Raw genomic sequence first — 23,755 nt, forward strand, 5'->3', positions numbered from 1 at the left:
GTTTCAGTTTAAAAGCAGAGGAGGGGGGTCGTACATACTTTTTGCTCAAAATAGAATATTATTTTCTCCATGGAAAAAGCATCTTGAATAATTTGAAGATTCTCTAAAGTTATTTGTCAGCAAATGTGGGTGATAGATGCATTTAATCCAGCAAAGTATGACGAGTTTCAGCCAATAAAAATGGAATTTGTCTATGAATTTGTTTTTAAAAAAATGTTTTATTGGGGGTTATGGAAAATGAAAATCACCTTAAACAGTTGTTTTATATCTATTAAGACAAAATTTATATTCTCACAAACTGGCATATCAGCTTCATTCTATGGTTTCTTTTTGTAAAGCATGATGTAGCCATGTAATCCTCAGGTTTGACTATGTCTTTATTGTTGCTTCTGAGATTTATTGCTTCAGAGTTCTTGATGATATTTACTTTAATTATAAATAAAAAAAATTGTTTCATGTTCAGTTTTACAGGAATTAATGTCTTTTAATAAACTATTAATAGATAAACATTAGTTTTTGATTCCAGGAGAAAATAATTTGCAGAAAAATATATAGCGTGTTGAGTTTAAAAGTAACATTCTTACTCTGGTGTGAGTTCCACTATGTTTTAACTTAAAAATATTTTTGCCTATTAATATCACAAAGGAACCAAGTGCTACAAATACTTTTTGATAGTGGTATTAAGGAGCTAACATGCTTTTCTTCTTTATAAGCATCATCTTTTATCGTATTGCTTTATGACTTTCCTCAATTAGGTGAGACTCTTTTTTTTTTATGAAGTTTATACATTAAAGTAACAAATTCACCTAAGTTGAGAATCTTGATTCCAGGAATCCTCTTATTCTGTGTGTCCCAGGTCTTCTGAATTACAGATGACAGTGATAGTGTAACATGAACAGTTTTGGTAAACAGTATTAACTATCTGGAGACTAAAGATGTGGTGCCATTGTACCAGCTACTTGACTTTTATTGAACTGAAGGTGACTCAGAATATGGTGAAAAGTCTTTTTCATTTTGTTAATACTTACAATTTATAAATACAATTGAAAAGTAAGTAAAATGTTTTTACATAACAGTCAGTTACAAAATATTTAAGAACTTACTTTCTTATGATCTGATTTAATTTTCCTAAACAGCAAACCAGAAACTGGTTTTAAGGCACAGAATCTGGAATATAGCTTTTAAAAAGGAAAAAGTCCACAAGGTTCATTTCAAAGGTAAACCTGGAAATGGTGTACAAAACTGAAATATTAGGCAGCTATTGTCAAAATCAGATAATTTATGTTAAATTTTCAAATCCAAATTAAAGTGTGCTGCTAACTTCTTGTACTGAAGGTTAGTATTTATCATGGAAATAGTTATAACATCTGTACGTGCACATATCTTTCACTCACAGTAACCAAAGATTTTGTCCATGAATCTTGTTTTTTTCAAGTCCTAATTTTTTTGTTTTACTGTCTACATGGACAACATCTGCATGTCTTTGAGAACTACAAAGTTCTGCACTCTTAAAGTCTTATGGGTAATACTGATTAAAAGTTTATTTATTCTTTTAATTTTGAGTTTAAATATAGAGGAAATTCAGATGGTTTCAAATTAAGAAATAGGTAATTATTTTTCTTAAAGCTCTTTTAGCTGGATATTGAATGAGAAATCATGACAAAGGAAGCGAGAAGTTTGTTCTTTGGCATTTTGTCTCATGCAAATTTTGGTTAGAAATAAGGTAGCATATTGGAACAATTAAATGTATGACTTTAATAGGTTCAGATTTTCTATTGTTCATTGAATACAGAAGAAAGTAAACTGGCTCTGTTTAATGTTGTATACAGCTGTGACAAAGCAAGATTTCTAAATGAAGAATGATGTCAATCTTACTAAGAAAAGAAACCTTAAAAAATAAATACTCTGGTCAGTGACTAGCCATAAAAGAAAGGATTTCAAAGTCAAATTTCATGTATTTATATATACACATATAAAATATGTGTATACATATATGTGTGCATACACACACACACAGAAAAAAATATATTTTAAAGGAAAGTATCCAATTTATGCAGAGCCTACTGCACAACATTTGTAGTTTGTACAAAGGAGTTTCAGGGTATGGAAAGAGATTCAGGAGGAAAAAAAGTTTTCATTGCCTGCACAGGTAAAAACAATTTTTCAGTTTAATATGTATCAAATAATCAACATAGAAAATGATATAAAATTTCTATCCGAATTGTAACGATTTGTTTTATAAAAGCAAGTTCACAAACAACCTCCTGGTATTTTTTAATTTAAAAATTTTTATAGTGAAAAATTTCAACCACATTTGAAAATAGAGGAATAACATTATGAGCATCCAAATAACCAGCATCTAAATTTTACTTATTAATAATTGATTACATTTGTTTCCCCTAGTTTTGTTCAGAATATTTTAAAGTAAAATACATATATTTCACATGATTTTTTAAAAAACTGAAAATTATAGATTGTCTTGACTTATTGAAAAGTGTCAATTAATTTCAGAGGTTATCATCTATCTTAGAAATATGGATCACATACAAATTATTATGAAAAGAATCATAGCATTTAGTTACGGAAACTTTGGAAATTCTTTTTATGGGGCATTGTGTTGTTAAGAAAACCTTTCACCACAAGGCAGAGGCACTGATTTAATTCTGATCTGAGAATCTCAGGAATGTTCTATCCTCACAATTAGTTTGGCTAAAACTTTAGTTGCTATATAGCTGTGATCTCTGTATATTGAGTTACGTGCTGATTAAAAACCTTTTCTGTTGATTTATAACTGGATCATCTAAGGTTTTGGCTTTGCCAGTTGAGAACAGCAAACCCACAATTTTTTTTTTTAAGGTTTCCATTTTAACACCAGTTCCTAGTTGATGTAATAATAATGTTGCTTGCCTAGATCATGTGGAACTGGTGATTTTACTAATAGAGTAAAACAGACTTCCTTTTATGTTCAAAAGTAGCAAGAAGCTGTGCTCTTCTCCCCACCTCCCAAGAAGGGAAGTTAGTTGATGCTGGAGGAAACAGAGCATTGAGTTTAATGTAGTGATTAAACATGAAAGCCATATATCAAATCTCAGGAGAAACATGCTTTGGAAAGAAGCAGAGAACTGTGGAGCATATTGCATGATAGGCTATATAAACAGAGCCCTGGAGGTCAGCGTGTGGATGCAAACCAATTAAATAAAGAACTTACTGGCTTTTGCTTTCTATCATCTGGATGGGGAGGATCACAAGTTAACATGCACAGGGTTGAAGTGTAAACTTTGCTGGAGTAAGCTAGGCACCTTTGGAAACTTCATTAACTCTTTCAGTCCACTACCAAGATTATTTTTTAAACCAAGGTTGCTAGGAAGTTAAAAATAAAAAGTGAAAATATGTGCTGTCTTGGCTCTTTTTAACATACCCTATTAACCAAGGTGTTAGTAAAGAGTAGAATGGAAGAGAAAACAGGATGAGCTGCTGAAAAAGACCAGAGTTAGCTAGCTCTATGGTCAAGAACATGCACACGTCTTTTGAAAACAACCCATTTGAGTGCTGGACATGGTGGCACACGCCTGTAATCCCAGCAATTTGGGAAGCCGAGGCAGGAAGATCCCAAGTTCAAAGCCACCTTCACAACTTAATGAGGCCCTAAACAACTTAGCAAGACCCTGTCTCAAAAATAAAAAATATAAAAAGGGCCGAGGATGTAGTTCAGTGGTTAAGCACCTCTGGGTTCAATCACTAGTAACTCCTCCCCCCAAAACAAACCGCCACCACTTGAAAAAACAGAACTTTGTAGAATAAGAGGAAAAATACTTTTTTCTCTTCTTCTGAATTCTGAGAAGGCAAAGCTATAGCTAGAATTTACTGATCACTAATATAGCATTATGATATTGTTATTTCTGTTCTAAGAAGAACCTGATGCTCCTAAGTTAATAACAATGTTAAGGACTGTCTGTGGGCTAATTTTGTAGTCTTCACCATCTCAGGCAATGTTTGGGTGAGAAAATGAAATACCAAGTTAAATGGTATCGTTTCATGGTCCATAAACATTCAAAACAAAGATTTTTTTTTTTTTTCCTTTCGAGTCATGTTGGCCGAGAAAGTGAATAAGCTTATGTTTAGTGCTTGTTGATTCTGGGCTTCTTGGAATAGCTGTACTAAGGAAATGGGCTCATAGAGCATAGCAACTCAAAGGTATAAGATTTCATGAAAGCAAATTATGGAGGATTAAGAAACCTAATGAGCATGGTTTAGTGTGGAGGGTTGAGGCGGGAGCTCACTATTAAATAAAGCCCTAGAGTGTAGAAGGTTAGGAGATCCTTAAAGACACGATAATAAAAGGCACAACAGAATATAATTATCCTGAAGAGAGGGGGGGAAAGCTTCCAAAGAACAAAAAGCAGCTAGTGTCGCTTTTAGGATCTGTAGTTTAAAAGGAATCTACACACCAGAATAAGGAAATCAAAGAACACAATCAGTTAAAGCATAAGGGCAGTGAAGAATTGAGTGAGCTGTTATGGTAGCCACAAGCTGAAAGGAAATGAGGAATTTAAATGTTATGCAACTTGAATTTTCAAAGCTTATTAACAGATAAGACAATTTGTCTAACATGGTAAGCCTTCTTCAAGAAATATTAGTTAGAAAAAGATTTTCAGTTCTTGTGTGAGAATATGTTGACAATACTTTTTTGTTGCACAGTTCAGTTTTGCCATTTTACATTTCTTTTATTTTCAAAGGTCTTGTAACAATGAAGAACAAGGAAAGCAAATATAAATCATTTGATATGAATATTGAATCTGTATTTGGGCATAATTCAGTATCACGAATAAGAACTACTGATTTTTCCTCTATTTATTCATTCTACATATATTTATTGAGCATACTATATGCAACATGTTGAGGTTATAGTTATGAAAAAGGGGGTACAATTCTTCCTCTCATGGAATTTTACATTACTTGATCCTTTGTACAAATTCACATTGATTTCTCTCCATATTTAACTGAGGTGGCCTAACAAGGCTAAACTTAGATCCAGATGGTGAGTTAAAGAACTCTTGATATTTAAGCATGAGGTGATTATCTTTTAGGTTTAGACAAAAATCACCTGTCTTTATTCAAACCATGTCACTTTGTTTTCCACTTTGAGTTTTTAAGAGACTAGCTCAATAATGCTAACAGTTAGCATTGTAGTTTTTTATATAGCTTTCAATAAAGAGTGACATTTAATTATCATCACAAGATTGAGATGAGAACAATGACAAATATTTGTGAATACTTTATTCTTTACAGATATCTATCTATTGATCCATCTATCTATCTATACCTATCTGGATCATATTCAAGGTTGACCTAAAAAGTCAGGCAACCTTCTCTACAATAGCTTACTATATTATAAAAAAGCAAGTAAAGGGGACAAAAACATTCAGCTTCTTTTATAAACTAGTAGTTAGCAAGGCATAGTGGCTAACTACTGAGGTTTGGATGAAATAGATTTAAGTGAGGTCTCTTCTTATTTCTAAAAATTTTAGTGGTTATATTGGATTTCTTGTGTACCACTATGCTACATATTTAAATCTTATATTTTTTTCTTTTGCTAATTCAGAATTAAAACATTTAAAGCCATAAATTTTTTTCATCAAAGATTTAGCTGGATTCTAGAGGTTTTTATACTGTATTTTAAATAGTTGCAGTTTTGATTTTCTTTTGAATACAATAATTTTTAGGAAAGTAGTTTTAAATTTCCAAATTTTCCATTTCTGCTTTTGATAATATTTTTTGCTTCATTGCTAAGTGTTCAAAGAATATGGCCTTACTAATTGTTAGTAAATCTAAAAGTAGTACATAAATATTTTGGGCTTAATATGGATTTAATTTTTATGACTCTTTGTTGATGATTCAAAACACTATGTTTGATGCACATTCAATAGATAAATTTGATTCAAGATAATATAACTTTTATATCATTATTTATTTGTTTTTTATTTTATTTGATGAGGACTTTGAAAGGAGATAATCTGTTATTCAATGCGTTTCACCTGAATTCCTCGTCTTTCGATATTACCATCTGTTGTAGTTGTTTTTTTTGGTCACTGTGACAAAATAACTGAGAAAAATAACTTAGTGGAAGAAAGATTTATTTTGGCTCATGGTTTCAGTCTATGGTCAGAAAAAGATCATGTTAGAAGGGATGGTAAAGGAAAACTGCTCATCTCATAGCTGGAAGGCTGGAGGGAGAGGGGAGAGAATGAATGAAGAAGAAGAAGGAGAGGGAGAATAAGAAAGAAGAAGAAGAAAGAGTGGGGAGGAAAGGGAGAAGAAGGAGGAGGAGAAGAAGTAGGAGGAGAAGTAGAAGGAAAAAGAAGAAAGAGGGGGAAGGGTCCAGGGGAAAATGTACCCTTCAAAGGCATGCCTCCAGTGACCTACTTCCTCCAACTAGGCCTTGCCTCTTAGTGTTTCCACCACCTCTTAGTTATGCCACCAATTATGAACCAGCCCATGGGTGGATAAGCCCATTGATGAGATCAGAGCCCTCATTGTCCAATCATTTCCCAAAAGCCCCACCTCTGAACACTGCTGCATTGGGGACGAAGCCATCAACACATGAGCCTTTGGGAGATATTTCAGATCTAAATCATAACACCATCCCTATATTGTCAGCTTCACATGCTCCATGTGATCTAGTGCTAGCCAACTTGCTTGGATCATGCATTGAGCTTGTCTTCTTATAAAGACATTATTCCAAATCAGTGCTCATGCAAATAGAGGTTGCTCTAAATAGGAAACTTATGTTATTCCAAATTCATATGTGAAACTGAAAGATATTTTATTACTGGTAAATACCAGTGCTGTCCCCTTCTCTTACCACTGCTAACCCCCCAACTCCATAGAAAGACTCTGAGATTTTTCTGTATGCAAACCTTTGTTTTTTTTTTTTTTTTTTTTTTGTAGCAAACATTTTTTAAATGCATTTATTGAAATAGTCCTACAAGTTTTGTTCATTTTTCATTTATGTTGATTGACTTTAAATAATTTCTGAATATTTTATCAGCCTTGCAATCCTGGGAAAACCCAACTTGGTCATGATACACTGTATGTTCTTTTGCATTATTGTCATTGCACTGCTAGTATTTTACTTAGAGTTGGTACATTTGCCTGTTTTACTCCTTTGCAGTGTTTTTTTTTTTTCCCCATCAGCTTTGGGTATCCAGGTAGGCATGGTGGTGTTCTTAAAAGGCAATTGGTGAGTATTCTCTGTTCTTGAAAGAGTTTTGCATATAGGATACTTCCCAGCTCCACCATTTGTCTGGCAAGATTTTATTTTTCTTTTGATGCTCACCTCAAGTATTGCTGCCTCAATTAAATATGGTGTGCTTTGACTCCTTCCCAGTAGTCAGCCATCCCTTTCTCCGTTCAAAAACTGTATCTTGCACATGCATTTTTGGTAGCATTTCTTATCTGCTATAATTATGTGTATAGATATTTTCTTTTTCTCCAAATCTGTGAGTTTCTTAAAGTCAACAACCATGCCTCTTTCAACTTTATTGCTTTGGTATCTGCTAAGAAATAATTACTCAATAAATAAAAATTCCACAAAATTTTTTAATTGATTTTATTTTTTAAATACATGACAGCAGAATGCATTACAATTTTTATTACACATATAGAGCACAATTTTTCATATCTCTGGTTGTATATAAAGTGTGTTCACACCAATTCATGTCTTCATACATGTACTTTGGATAGTGATGTCCATCACATTCCACCATCATTGCTAACCCTCTGCCCCATCTCTTCCCCTTCCACCCCTTTGCCCTATCTAGAGTTTGTCTATTCCTCCCAAGCTCCGCCTCCCTACCCTACTATGCATCAGTCACCTTATTATCAGAGAAAATATTTGGCATTTGTCTTTTTGAAAGATTCCATAAGATTTGAGATCTTTGTTCTATTCTCTAATTGTGGTAGATATGCTTAAATAATGATAAAAGATTTATTTTCCCCATTTGCAGTGTTGAATTCTTGATGGGAAATGGCTAATTAGCCAGAGATTATGATTTCCAGGCCTTTTCTATCTATGGGGACATATGACTAACTCTTGCAGTGGAAGGTATGCCATTTCTGGGTATAGAGTGTTAAATTTGCAATATGTTCTCCTACATTTCTCTTCTTTAGTTATTATATAGAATGCATGAAGAGCTCTTATTATATGTAGGACATGGTAGAGGATACATGACTATGACACAATTCTTATTTTATGGTGCTTATAATCCAATTGAAGAGATGAGATCTGTAAGTTCAGGGCAATATGAGTGCAACCCCTAGGAGACTATAGTGGAATCCTAGGAGAATATTAGAAAGGAGAATTCTTTAAGATAGGGATTGATTAGCACAGTTTCTTGGTGGAGGTATCTTTAAGGATGGCATTGGGAGAATGCTTTAAACAGAGAGCCACTTAGGGTCAGGCATAGTGCCACAGGAACCAAATGCATTTGAGGAACAGTAGGTAACACAACTTGCCAGAACCGAAGGATTTTTGTTGCAGGGTCCTGGTATAGTTGGGAGTTTGTTAGAGACTACCTGCTAAAAAGTTTGGACTTAACTCTGTAGGTAATGATAATAAAAACAATTGCTAACATTGGTTTTATTCTTACTTTCTATTTATTAATTCACTTAATTCATGCAGACTATATATTATTATTCATTAATTTCCCAGGATGAAAAATAAATATGAACAAAAGATATAAAAAAACTCTACATTTTATTTTTAATTTTTTAGTTGTTGGTGGATCTCTTTACTTTATTTATATGCAGTGCTGAGAATTGAACTCAGTGCATCACACAGGCTAGGCAAGTGCTCTACCACTGAACCACAACCCCAGCACCCTCTCCCCCTCCAAATTTAATTATTATATATTAAAAGCATTGACATTATGTTTTCATACAATATCATGTGATAATGTTTGTTGAATAAATAGTGGGTGATTGAATGACATGGAATGATGTTGATTTTGCAAAGAAGTATACTTTGCCCCCTTTGAAACAATATGGAATATTTGACACTAACAAAAAAATTTTTGTTGAAAAACAATGTCTACAAATTATGTTGTTTCCAAATCATTCACATTATGGATGGAAGAAAGGCCATTTGTAGAAGGTAAGAGGTGTAAAGGATCAAAAAATTCAACAATGGAGAAAATATTTTATGACAAAACAGCAACACAAACTCAACAATGCGCTTTCAAGTTGTACACTTATCTGTAGTTTTTCTACCCAAAATAATAAGTCTTATGTTCCCCAGGCATTCAAAATTAAGAGTTTGGGGTTTATTTTCACATTTTAGATTTAAATTTATTTTTGTTATGAGATTTTAATAAAATGCATTAAACTTTTTCCATGTAATTGTATTCTGAGAGTTTGAAAAATATGCTTTTATTATGAATGAAAGCATTAAAATTTCATTCAAATGAAATATATTTGAACTGAGTTGTAGGAATCTGTTTAATTGTTTATATATTGTAACTTGCTTTATATCTACATACTTGCTTTTTCAATTATATAGGAATTTACTCAATTTATTTTCATCATAATCTACATTTTATTTAGCATTTTTCCTTGAGATATTGTCAGATATGTGGCTTTCACTGACTTGTGTATTAGGAAATCTTTTGTTCTAAGCAATGTGATAATGTATTTATTTTTCTAGCTGTATGATTTCATATGTTTTTTTTTCAGGATTGTAGAATACTGCATATCTAGAACTTAGAACTGCTTATTGTTCCCATTATGTATATTATATATATGAGAATAAAAATTTCTCTCCTAAAAGTTTTGCAATCATATTAAACTTATTCATGATGAAATATAATTATTTTTTCCAAAAGTTTTCTTTGTAAAGCTATTATGCAATTTTGTAACTTAATAATTTTATAAACTATCAAATATAGTCATAACAGATCTGTCAGATCTGGAAGTAACTTCATATAACTACACACTGATATTTTTGTTAAAAGAAATTTTCACAAATGAATGTATGAACTTAAAAAAGAAATTTTAATGTCAGAATAAATGCCTTTTCATCAATTTGGAAGTTTAATTTGCCCCTGTTTAGTTTCACAGAGTTTTTTGTAACATTTCTGATATAAACTTTGCACATTGCCTTGAGCAATTATTATTCTAAATTATTTTAGAATAATTTAATATCTAGCAGAAGCAATTCTTGGCATAGAAATGTACTACTGGTAGCATATTCTTACATAATTGTGATAACCATGAAGGAAGGTCACCTCTCTCTGCTATTTATTTTTTAATGAACAGGGCCAATGGAGATTTCTTACTGTTTTGTCCTCATGTGTCTGTTATATACCTATGGAAAAAATGATTATATCTCAGTGCCAGTGTAGTTGTGCAGTTGATTTAAAAGTTGATTCAATAGCTAGTTGCTATTATTTTAGTATTTGTAAACTTCTTGGTAATATGAGTAATAATTTTAAGTAATGATAAATGAATATTTATTCCTGAAGTAGGAAATCATATAAACACAGATGCATTATTAGTTCAGTTATTTTAAAAGTAAAGCTATGCATCTTGATAACAACTAGTTTTATTTTGAAGTATATATGATTCCATAAATTTGGGAGAATTTATGGATTCTGCCCCATCCACTTTCCCTCTCCTCCTCCCTCCCCCTATTCACCTTCCTCTACTCTGTAATCAGTTTTTAAGAAAATAAACTTTTATGGTTTTTCAAAATACATATTTGTTTTATTGGAACCCAATGGAATCATTTCTTTTCTCTATTCTTTTTGGTTGTGGGATTGTGTGTGTGTGTATATATATGTGTGTGTGTGTGTGTGTGTGTGTGTTATGTGTATATATTTCTCTCCTGCAATATTTTATTTGTTATAAATTTTAGGATAGAACATTAAAATTGTGGTCATTAAAAAGAATGTGAAAATATTTTAATCTTCTTCAGTCATTAATTATGTCATCTTTTATATATATGTATATATACTTATTTATTTATATATATACATATATATGTGTGTATATATGTGTATATATATATATATCTTTATGTATATATATATTTATTTATAGACAGGATCTCACTAAGTTGCTTAGGGCCTAGCTAAGTTGCTAAGGCTGGCTTTGAACTCGTGATCCTCCTGCCTCAGCCTTCAGAGCCATTGGGATTACAGGCATGCACCACTAAGTCTGACTGGAATCATTTTTTTCTTTTATAACCTTATTGGTAGAGACTCACTTTCCTATTTTGTTGTTCTTACTGCTGGAGTTAACAGTTTTCTTTTTTGGCATGATTTTCCCCAAACATATTTTCCCAATTCATACAACTTTTATATATGTATGTATGTATGTGTATACACACACACACACACACACACACACAATACAAGTCATAGATTCATATAACAAAAAACTGAAAGCTCCTATACTTATCTGCTATCCACACTTGTCACTGTATCAATAGCATAGTTTTATATAGATGATCAGAAAGAGTAAAGTTATGGCTTAAAAAACATTTTAATCTGTTTCAAATAACTTAGTGGGGGGATCTAGTAAAGATGACATGATTAATGTCTGAAGAAGATTAAAATATTTTCACATTCTGTTTTTAATGACCACAATCGTAAGTTTCTACCTTAAAATTTATAACGAGTAAAATACTTCAGGAAAAATATATCAGTCATAATCCACTTGAAGTTGTTTTACCTTATCAAATTGTGCTTTCTTTTTAGCTCAAACAGCATAAATTAAGAACAAATTTTTAACAAAAATATAGCTTTTGGGCTATCCTTAAATATATTCATTAAAGTGTTAAGATTTATTAGGTTTAGCATGAAAGATCTAAGATTGTTATTTTCAATTAGGGAGGGTAGCACTTCAGTCAGTATGTAATTTTTAAAAATTTATCTTTACAACTAGACAGCTCTTCATCATTTGGAAATAGGCCATTTTTAGAATGTTTAACTATAAATGTTTTCTATGTTCATAAATAGGTGACAAGTATAACTATTAATGTTGGAACTTTGCCCATTGGTTCTAATTGCTCTTTTTTATCCAGAGATAATGATGTGTATTCATTCTCTGTCATATTTACCTAGTGGAAGTCTTTTTAATCCCCCATTTTTCTCCTTCACTGAGGTTATGTGTAAATACTACGTACAATGGCAAATGGAAGAAGTCTGCTTTGTCTAAAGATACCATTCATCTTAAACAAACACATCATCCTGTCTTTGAAAGAATAGTGATATGGGTTTTGTTTGGTGGGAGGAAGAGAATGGATAAGACCAAAGCAAAAATATGTTGCAAATTATATGAACTGGTATTAAATCCCTTTAAAACTTTATACATTTTTTCTGATTGTGTCTGCTTAGGGGAATCAATTCAGTCCCACTCCAACTTTGCTTTATCACTTCTTAATTTCCAGTTACTACTGGTATACCATTTGTATCAACACTTGCATTGATTTATGAAAGAAATCTGAAGCTAATCTTCAATCAGTTATAGTATAATTTTTCTAGCAAGCCATATTTATGAATTTATAAGATCAATGTAAGAAAAAAAATACATTGCCTTTTAAAACTTATTTCTATTTTAAAACTCCACAAAATAAAATAAAGTGGACTTTAATTAACTTCCTATACTCTGAACTTTCTTGGGGACAGAGGCCTGTTTAATTCTCTATTATATTAATTACCACATTAAGTGCAATTGGGTGACAAGTGGTAACCAGATGATTTGAGAAGTAAATACCAAATGAATTAATCTTTATTTACATTTGCTTACTTAAATGTACTGTGAAAACAAATGTTTTTGAATTGTACCTGCCATTCTTCTTCTTCTTTTTTTTTAAATTTATTGTGTTCCCTTTGGTCCTGTTTTTTGGGTTTTTCTGTTTGTTTCTTTGTTTGCTTCAGATGGATGGGTTACATTTTTGCCCTTTAAAAAGAACTTCAAGGGGGCTGGGGTTGTGGCTCAGTGGTGGAATGCTTACCTCACATATAGGAGGCACTGGGTTCAATCCTCAGTACCACATAAAAATAAATAAAATAAAGGTATTGTATTCATATACAACTAAAAATAGTTTTAAAAAAAGAACTTCAAGTTGTTAGTTATACATATTATTCCTTTTATTCTGTCTGACATTTAATATAACAAAAATATTTGACCTTGTATTTTTCTGTTAGTGTTGAGAACCCATTATCTGTAACCTCCTTCCCATTCTCCCACTTTACTTTAGTACTCTTTTAACTTGTCTCTGATCCACAATATTTTGTACCATTCCTTTCCTTTCCCCACAAACCATGGTGTTCCAATGGATATTATTTCAAAAATGGTCTATATAGCCAACTATCTGAATTATTTATATATACTATAGATTGTTATTCACATCTCTGATGATGTCAAGGCAGAGGTCACATCATTGTGTATTAATTCCTTAAAAATGGAAATTGGTAAAGTGGGCTTACATGATTCTAGGATCTTTGTATGTGCTTCCATTAAGGGTGGACATTTTTTTCCCCCTGTCTTTTGGTATCAGGGATTGAACTCAGGGGTGCTTGAACACTGATCTACAATCCAAGTTCTTTTTATTTTTTATTTTATGACTGGGTCTCACTAAGTAAGTTAGGACCTCACTAAGTTGCTGAGGCTGTCCTCAAACTCAAGATCCTCCAGCCTCAGCCTCCTAAACCGCACCATCATACCAGGTGACTCTTTTTTTCTTTTTTAATGATCAAATCATAGGTAAGATTTGAATTTAGTTTAAACTCATTTGCTAAAATTTTCAGGTATCAAACACTTAAAAATATGTACTTCAATAAATAATTAATAAGTCCAGTACTGAGGGAGACCATATTAAATATAATATCTTGCTCAATGTGCTAAAATTTTTCATGTTATAGTTTAAACTTGGTCTTGATAATTCCTGAATTTTGTTTGAAGAGGTTTTTTAAATTAAATACCTGAAATTATAAATTTTAAAGGAATATTATCATCTTTGATTAAATTGGAGTATAAGTCATATTGATTTTTAAATGTCATCATCCATTTTTGGATATTTAGTAAAATTTGCAGCGTATTATAGCAGAACAAGAGATGACAGGATTTCACTTTGTTTTTCTAGTTCACAAAGATTAATGAAGCAAAGACCTTTGGTGTCAGTTTTGTTATAAATGTTTTACAGCTATATACCTTTAATATAGACTATATTTCCTTATATTTCTTGCTCTTATCTCATTATTTAAACTTTTGAGTTTATTTATGTAAGACTATTGTAGAGCTAATGGATGACAGGGTTAGAGTACAATGACACTATCTCATTTTAAAGGCATTCAGGGAGTTTGTTTGACACAATAAGGTTTGAGAACCTTCGAAGGGCAATGAACAAAGAGAAATAAGAGAAAATTCAGCAGCATGAATAAATTAAAATAAAATTAATGAAATAAGAATTAAAAGGTCTGTATTTTTTTAAGACTTTTGAATTTTATTTTAATATTTCAGACTTCCAGAAAAAATTATTTCAACTTATATTCTCACAATCTGTGTTTAGCAGTTTTGTTTTGTTTTGTTTTGTTTTTCTGAAAACACTAACCAACTCTGAATATTACCCTTTTTTTACCCATTTGGTCTGAGTATTTCTATTTTTGTTTCCTTTGTCTATCTCTGGTAGATAAAAGGTAGAATCTCATTATTTTGATTTTCATTTTTAATGACTGGCAAGTTTTCTTCTTTTTCATTTTGATCATTTCTAACCCTTCCTTTGTGAATTAATTGCTTACTAACACTTTGTGTATGTTGGGAGGTGAGGGTAGGCATAAGAGCAGGGCTTGGATCAGATTATTTGGATCCTGACTTGATCTTTTAAGCCCTATAAAATAAGACTTGAGGAAGGCAATCTCTCTGAGCCTCAGTTTCCTTATTTGTAAAACAAAATAATTATAATGTCTACCTCAATGTTGTGAGGATTAAATAAAATAATACTTGAAATACTTAGCAAAGTGCATGGTACACATTAGTGATGCTTCTCCTGCATCTAAAGATAAACCTTGAAATATTTTTCTTAGTTGATCGCTTTTGCTTTTTTCTCTATAGAAAGTCAAAATTTTTTGTTAGTAGCATATGTTAGTCTTTTCTGTCTTTTATGATATTTACTTTGGAGTTACATTAAGAAAATTATTCTTCACACCCAAGAATATGAAAATAAGATGGAAATATTTTTTCAGTATGACTGAGTTGTAAATGGAATCATAAATTTTTCATGATGCAAACTATAGAAAACAACTAATAATTCTATTACCTTTTATTTCTTTTAGAAAATATTAGCATTTACTCCTGTCAAAAAAAAGTTCAGAAACATTAGTTCACCTGTTTAGTAAGTTTGAAATGCTTTTTTTAAAGACTTGAACACTGTGTTCCTGGCTGATTTATGTGTTTAGGAAGGGTCTCTACATATGAAGTGTCTTTGTGTCCACTAGAAAATGGTGATGTCCTTGGGCCAACAAAGTTGAAAAATGGTCCCCACCTCCCGTCATCACCACCATTCACCCTGTACTAAATGACTCCTGTATTCAGGGGGGTATACTTGTCTGGGAGTGACAAGTGGGACACGTGGGAACTGATCTCCTGCTCATGTGGGAGCAGGAGATCAGTTCCCATGTGTCTCTTCCAGAAGGCTCCCTGGGGCCGCCCAGATTGCACCTCTCTGTGAGAGGGTCCCACATTTCAGTGTTTCACAAAATAGCTCTTGAAAAAGTTTGAGAAAATAATGATTTGTTTATATAAATCCACTTGCATAGTTCAACTGAATTGAGCGGACTTATTTATATAAGCACTTCATAAACAAAAAGCTTTTTATTTGAATATTATGAACACAAAATGAGGAAAAGAGTACTGGCACTAATCAGACAGCCCTCTATTTTACTTTCTTGGGTATTAATGTAAATGTTCTCAAAGGTTGGTTTCTTCCTTGTAGTAAATAATGATGTTTGTGGAAAATCTGGGGCCCCATTTTTAAATGCTTTTCTTGTTACGGGAGAATTGATCAGTATTATTTAGAGTCTCTAGCAAAATGTGCTATGCAGAAGTTTCCCCCTGCAGTTGTACTTGCCCATCCTATAGCTCATGCCCTTATATTTATTCTATTTTCTTATCCATGGTTCTTTCTTCCTAGGCTTGCAGCCTTTTCTACTGTGTTTCTTGGAGCTCTGATACCTTTGTAGATACACATTTTTAAAAATTCTCAGATCTCTTCACAAAATGTTTCTTTTATTTCTTTATCTCTCCCTCTCTCCCTCCTTCTCACTCTTCTCTCCTTCTCCCACCTTCCTGCAACTGCAGTTTTTCTCCATACCCACAGGCAGTGTTGTCAGAAACTCTTTATTATTTCTGTCAGAACTTTACCTTTCCCTTCTCATGTGAGAACTCTTCTTTTGAGGTTTACCATCTTATGCCTTTTTTCATTACTGTGATTTATCTGCTTCCTGGTAAATGTTCTTCATTTATTGAGGATTTTAGTCTTCTCTAATTATTTCTACATTTATGCATGATTTCAGTGATAATATGGAAAGGTCATCCATTGACTAAGTTTGTTCATCTTCCATGTCATGACCCTTTTCCTTGACCCTCTCCCACCTACTCTGTTTCATACCCCATCATTTTACTTTCTTCCACATCCATCCCAGACTCCATGGTGACCATTTTTCTTTTGCCAGTGCCCCCTAGGCCCTGAGTTTGTTTTCCTTATGTTAAATTCCCCAGAAAAATCCCCAACCATGTGCTTTCAGTCGTATCTCCTTCAGCCCTGATGAAAGAAAGAATAAAACGATGGGATAGTTGCCATTGGAGATTTATGGCCTTCGATTTCAGATTGCCTATTGGTACTGTTCTATAGCCCACCTATGCCTCTATCACTTTTCTCAGATCTCCTTGTCTACCACTCTTTTCTTTCAGAGCAATAATCTTGACCCTGTTTTTTTAGAAACTTGAGGCTATGAGGCTTGAAATTTTCTTCTGTAACTACTACAAATATCTACACTCATACTTATCCCATTCCCTATACTTCTGGAGGAAAAGATGTACTTTTTTTGTCCACAGGAATACCATCAATTCTTTCCTGTACATTATCCTATCACTTATAATTTCTGAATTTTGAAGCTATTTGATTCTGCTTGCTTCTTTCTCACAGAGATGAACTCAAATAATCATGTCTTTAAAAAAAAGAATTAAAAAAAAAACAGAACACAGTTTCTTCAATTTTGTTTGCTTCTAACATTCATCTGTTCTTTCCATTGGACTTAAGGTTTTCAGTGTACTAAACTGTTTCTACTTTGTCTTATCCATAGGAACAGCCTAATAAAAAAAAAGGAAAAAGGAGAAACTGAAGAAATACTAATGGTCAATAAGCATTTGCAAGAGTTCAACCAAACTATTAATTATAGAAAGGCAAATCATATTAACTATAAAAATGTTTGCCAAAGAAATTAGGACCTCAAGAATGTGGTTAAATGTCTACCCTCAAATATTAGTAGTAATATAAATTGGTGCACTCTTTCTGAAAAGCAATTAGGTAATTCCTTAATTCAATAATTCTGCTTTGGGAGACTTTATAAAGAAAATATTCAGGGCTAAATGTGAAAGAATTTCAGGAAGCATTATCATAGTGAAAATTGTTTTAGATTTTAAAAAAGAAAGAAAGCCAGCCTAAATAGCTTAAATGTCAAATAATAGAGGCAGATTATCACACTCTCTGTATACAGGAAGAAAAGTTCAAAAGGAAATATACCAGAATGTGAAGGGTAGTTACATCAGTGTGGTAAGATTGCAGATGGTTTTATTATCTTTTTAATAGTCTTCTATAATTTTCTAATTTAATTTATAAGAAGATTTATTGCATTTATAAACCAAGAAAAGGACAAGTTATATATATTAATTCCTATCTCCATTCCACCCTGGCAAAATAATAGAATAGAGGATTATTGTGAAAAGGTGTTTTAACATCCTTAAGTTTTCTGTATGCTCCATTTGTTCCTTAGAGTACTTTCAGGAAACATTTGAGTAAATGATGAAAAGGAGGGGGAAATGATTTGTGTAATTTTTCCCATCAAGCTTCTGAACAATGCTGGAATGTGTTGACCTATATAGAATGTTGGGGAGGAGGGGACTCACCAATGTATGGGAACATTAAAGAGAAGAAAGGAAACCAACTGGGCATAAAGGAACCAAGATCTCTCAAGTTAAGAGAGGGTAAGTTCATATCAACATTGGGTGCACCTTCTCATAATAACTTCACTGAATATTAAGACTAACAGTCAAAATGTTATTTGGTTGAAAGTAAGAACAGATTGGCTCCTTCCCAAGAAAATGAGAAAAGTGATTTATGATAGTAGTGTATTCCTCTTCAGAAACCACTGTTGTTTAAATGAAGATATCCACGATATATGTTTCTAGCTGTACTTTTAATTTGTGACTTTACAAATGTAGACTAAAATTTATTGTGTGGGTCTCTGGCTCTGTCTTTTCCTCATAATTCATATTCATATAAGTGGTACTGTCATATCAAACACTAGCCAGTAATATAATATACAGAATGCTCTCAAGGAGGGGATTAGGTTTTTTTAAGTCCATTTCTAGGTTGTTTTGAGCTTAGATTGCATTTTGTTATAGAAACAACATATTAGAAAATTAGATTTCAAGGTCAGTTTATCAAACATTTTAACCTATAATGTACTTGGCAGTACGTAACAGTTTCAGTGGAGGATTTATTTAGAATTTTAGGTTGTGGTGCTAAGAATCAAATTCCCATTGGGAAGGAAAAAAATGAAAGAAAGAAAAAAAAGCTCTCAATTCTCTTGAGAGTGTGGAGCAATTTTCAAAGATGATAAGTTATAGGTTTGTGTAGGTTGGTTGATAACACCAGGGGAATGATAAAAAATGTTTTTGGAGTTGTGAAGATCGAGGAACCATGAAGCCAGGGTCCTGGAAGAGTTATCAACAGAATTGTTAGAGTTATAGAAGACCATGGAAAGCTGGATTAGAAAGAGAAAATTTGAACCAAGTGCTAAAAGAAAATGGGAGAGTATTCCGGGAATCTACAGATGGAGGAAGGGAGAGGGTGAATGAGGACTTCAAATGCACAGTGTCTCAAGTGGCAAAGCCTTAGAGTCTGCTTGGATTTCTAGCCACAGTAGTCCTGCTGCTTGCACCTGGAGTCATTTATACTCACTTTAGCCAGCCCCAACTCTGGTTATTAGGTCTAGTGTCATTTAGAACAGTTTTTCTTTTTCTGTATTTGTTCTTTTTAGCTATACATGACAATAGAGTGTATTTTGACATACAAATACATGGAGTATCACTTCCCATTCTTGTGATTGTACATGATATGAAGTTTTCCTGGTAAAGTGTTCACATTTGAACATAGGAAAGTTATGTTTGATTCATTTTACTGTCTTTACTATATCCATCCCCCCTCCCTTCATTCCCCTTTGTCTAGTCCAATGAACTTCTATTTTTCCCTCTCTCCTTATTATGTGTTAGCATCCACATATCAGAGAGAAAATTTGACCTTTGTTTTTTGGGATTGGCTTATTTCACTTAGCATGATAGTCTCCAGCTTTATCCATTTAACAGCAAATGTCATAATTTCATTCTTCTTTATGGCTGAGTAATATTCCATTGTGGATATATACTACATTTTCTTATCTATTGAAGGGCACCCAGGTTGGTTCCATACCTTAACTATTGTGAATTGAGCTGCTGTAAACATTGATGTGGCTGCATCCCTACAGTATGCTGATTGTAAGTCCTTTGGGAGAGGGCTAACTGGGTCAAATGGCAGTTCCATTCCGAGTTGTCTGAGGAATCTCCATACTGTATTCCAGAGTGGTTGCATCAGTTTGCAGTCCTACCAGCAATGTATGAGTGTATCCTTTTCCCTACATTCTTGACAGCATTTACTGTTACTTGTATTTTTAATATTGCCATTCTTCCTGGAGTGAGATGAAATCTCAGTAGAGTTTTAATTTGCATTTCTATAATTGCTAGAGGTTTTGAACATTTTTTCATATATTTGTTAACCATTCCTATTTCTTATTCTGCAAAGTGCATAGAACAGTTTTTCATGACACTAGCCCACACTGAAGAATGGCCTAAGGAACTTTTTAAAAATAGAGGTGCCAAGCCCATCACTGATGAATTTACTCAAGGTTGCTGCAATTGGAACTGAGACATTGCATTGTTTTAAAAGCTCCCTAGATAATTCCTGTGTGTATCTACAGAGGTAAGTTGCTAGATACAGCCAGAAGTAGGTATACAAGGATAAAAATAGTGGATGTTGATTTTATTCGCTATTTACCTCTGTATCCAGCATAGTGCTTGATTGTTAATAGAAATTCAGTGAAAATTTGATTAGATATACAGAATGAATCAAGGAGGAGGAATGAGTGGATTTAATTAGCTCAGCATTAGATCCATTGTGTCTTTCTGACCTTCTCAACTCAGACAGCTGGTCTTCTATCTGATTCCTGAGAACCCCCATTGGCACTCCACTTCATGTCTTCTCTTCTGGTCACTGTTTCTCAGTCCTTGTGTTAGGAACCTATCAACAATTGTGATCCCAAATCAGACTCATTTCTTAAAACCCAGAATGTTGCCTCTGAATCTCAGCCAAATAATAGAGGACCTGTAATAGTAGAGGACTTGAAAGACATTTTTACTTTTTTAGTACCACTCCAATTCCCTGTCAGTGAGCTCCATTTCTTCCATTTCAAATTACTTCTTGTTGTCCTATTGCTCTAGAACTAATTGTAGTTTATAAATGAATATAAAGAGGTGATTTTTTTTAATATTCAGCAAGGCTTATTCATCATATAAAATTCATGTCATTTTCTTCTTCCCTATTTTCACTAAGCTTTATTTATTTATTTATTTATTTATTTTTGTTTGGAAAGATGTGCATTAACAGCTCCTACAATAATTGAGGATTACCAAGTTTTTTTGTATTTTAAATAGTTTTTGTTTTATATAGTTTCCTGCTCTGGGGCACATAAAAATTCATCAGTGTTATATGAACTTTGTGAATTATCACTGTTGATTACTTTATTTGCTGTGCAGAAATTTTTAGTTTGCCATATCCGTTTTGTTTTTGCTTTCGTTGCTTGTGCTTTTGGGGTCATATCCAAAAAACATTGTCCAGACCAGTGTTGCAGAGATTTTCCCCTGTTTTTTGTTATAGTAGTTTTACAATTTAAGGTCTTACCTTTAATTCTTTAATTGACTTTGAGTTCATTTTGGGGAAGGTGTGAAATAAGAATTCCATTTCATTCTTTCTTATGCACGTTTATACACTAGCAACATGCTACTCAAAAAAGAAATTCAAGAAAGCCATACCATGTAGTACTGAAAAGAAAAAAAACACTTAGGAATAAATTTAATGAAGGAAGTAAAAAAATCTGTAAACTGAAAACTATAATTAATGAAAGAAATTAAGGAAAACATAAATAGAAAGATATCTTCTTGGATTGGAAGAAGCAGTATTGTTAATGTGTTCATACTACCCATAACAATCTACAGATTCAACGCAATCTCTGTCAAAATTCCAAGTCAGGAATGGTGGTACTTGCCTGTAATGCCAGCAGCTCTAGAGGCTGAGGTAAGAGGATCATGAGTTCAAAGCTAGCCTCAGCAATTTAGTGAGGCCCTAAGCAACTCAGCTAGACCCTGTCTCTAAATAAAATATTAAAAGGTTTGGGAATGTGACTCAGTAGTTAAGTGGCTCTTGATTTAATACCTGGTACAAAACAAAACAAAACAAAAATTCAAAAATTTTTTTCACAGAAATAGAAAAAAAATCTTACAAGCATATAGAACCACATAATATTTCAGATAACTAAAACAATCTTGAGCAAAAAGAACCAAAGCTGGAGGTATTGTGCTACCTGATTTCAAAATCTATTACAAAACTGTGTGCCCTAATTTGAATGTTTGTGTCTTCTCCACAATTCATGTTGAAACTTAACAATTAGGAGATGATGTGATTTTGATGGCTCTTCCCTCATTGATGGGATTAGTGATTTTTAAAAGATCTGTAGGGAACTAGCTAGGCCCATTGTACCCTTTTGCCTTATGAAGACCTGGTAACAAGTCACCGTCTGGGAAGCAGAGAGATCCAGCACTCATCAGACACCAAATTTGCAAATGCTTTGATCTTGGACTTTATTGCCTGCAGAACTGGAGAATTAAATTTCTGTTTTTATAAGTTATTCAGTCTAAAATATTTTGTTATACAGCAGGAATGGCTAAGATACTGTGGTAATCAAAACAGTGTGGTACTTTCAAAAGTAGATGAGCAAAACAGACACATGAAGAGAATAGAGAACCCAGAAATCAATCTATTTATTTATAGTCAATTGGTTGTTCATAAAGATATCAAGAATACAGTAGGGAAAGAACAGTCTCTTCAGTAAATGGTTTTGGTAAAACCTCAATTTTGTTTTATATGAGAAATATTTTTATTCCTCTTTCAATTTTTTCTTCTTAATTTAAATTGTACAGAATATATAATTAGGGTGGTGAGTTTTTTTTTTTTTTCCTTCAGTGCTCTACCTCACTCCACTCTCTTCTTGCTTGTGTGGTTCCTGAGAAATCCAATCTAATTCTTATATTTGTTATTTTTCAACTGATGTGTTTTTCCCATTCTCTGCCTTCTTTGAAAAGTTACTCATTGTCTTTGATTTTCTGCAATTTGAATGTTATGGCTAGGTATAGATTTTTGATATTTATTCAGCTCAGTGTTTTCTGAGCTTCTAGGACAAATGGTTTGTATTTGTCATTAATTCTGAAAATTTCTTAGCCATTTTTAAACATCTCTGTGTTCCTTTCTTTCTTCACTTTCTGATATTCCTATTAAGCAAATCTTATACCCTTTAAAATATTCTACAGCTATTGGATATTCTGTTCTTTTTCATTCTTTTTTCTCTTTGAATTTGTTTTGGAAACTTCTCTTGACATTTCTTGAAGCTCACTGATTCTTTCCTCAGTTGTGTCCAGTCTGTTGATAAGCCCATCAAAGGAACTTTTCATCTGTGTTATAGTGTTTTTGATTTATAGCACTTCTCTTTGATTCATTCTTATAGTTTTTATGGTTCCTGCCTACATTTTCATCTGATTTTACATGTTGCCCATTTTTCCATTGCAGTTGTTTTAAATTCCCAATCTAATAATCATAAATTTTTGCCATATCTGAGTCTGGTTTTAATGCTTGTTCTATCTCTTCAAAATATGTTTCTGACTTTTAGTATGCCTTCTATATTCTGTTGAAGACTGAACATGATACATTGAATAAAAAGAGCTGAGGTAGGTAGGACTTTAATGTGATATTTTATGTTCATCTGGTTAGGAGTTAGACTTCTTTTACTATTTTCTGTGGCTAGAGATATTAACTTGTTCTGAGAGATGTTGTTTTTTCATTTGTAATATATTGTTATTAAACAGAAGCCCTGTTGTTGTGCTGGTAAAATGTGGGAAGAGAGGGTCAATTATATGAACCTATGATCAGGTCTCAGCTGTCTCAATGAACCTGTGGCCTTCTGGGTGTGACTTTCACAAGTGCTTCTTCTTCCTTCCCTTTCCTCTTTGGTGAGACAACCAATGGTGGCTAGAAGAGGCAGGATTTGGGTATTTCCCTTCCCCATTGTGGAGGGCTTAATGTAGACAAGGATTGGGTATTTTCTTTCTCTCAGTG

At 32.8% G+C, this 23,755-nt stretch overlaps 1 protein-coding gene across 4 annotated transcripts in view; it reads left to right on the top strand.

The window, feature by feature from the left end:
- The window catches only part of Msrb3 (methionine sulfoxide reductase B3), a 165,014-nt gene that overhangs the window by 81,088 nt on the left and 60,171 nt on the right, over positions 1–23,755 (top strand). The window lies entirely within an intron of this gene.

This window comes from Marmota monax, unplaced genomic scaffold, assembly GCF_021218885.2.
Source record: "Marmota monax isolate L192 unplaced genomic scaffold, Marmota_monax_Labrador192_F-V1.1 WCK01_AAM20220418_F8-fsc00056, whole genome shotgun sequence".
NCBI classification, from domain to species: Eukaryota; Metazoa; Chordata; class Mammalia; order Rodentia; family Sciuridae; genus Marmota; species Marmota monax.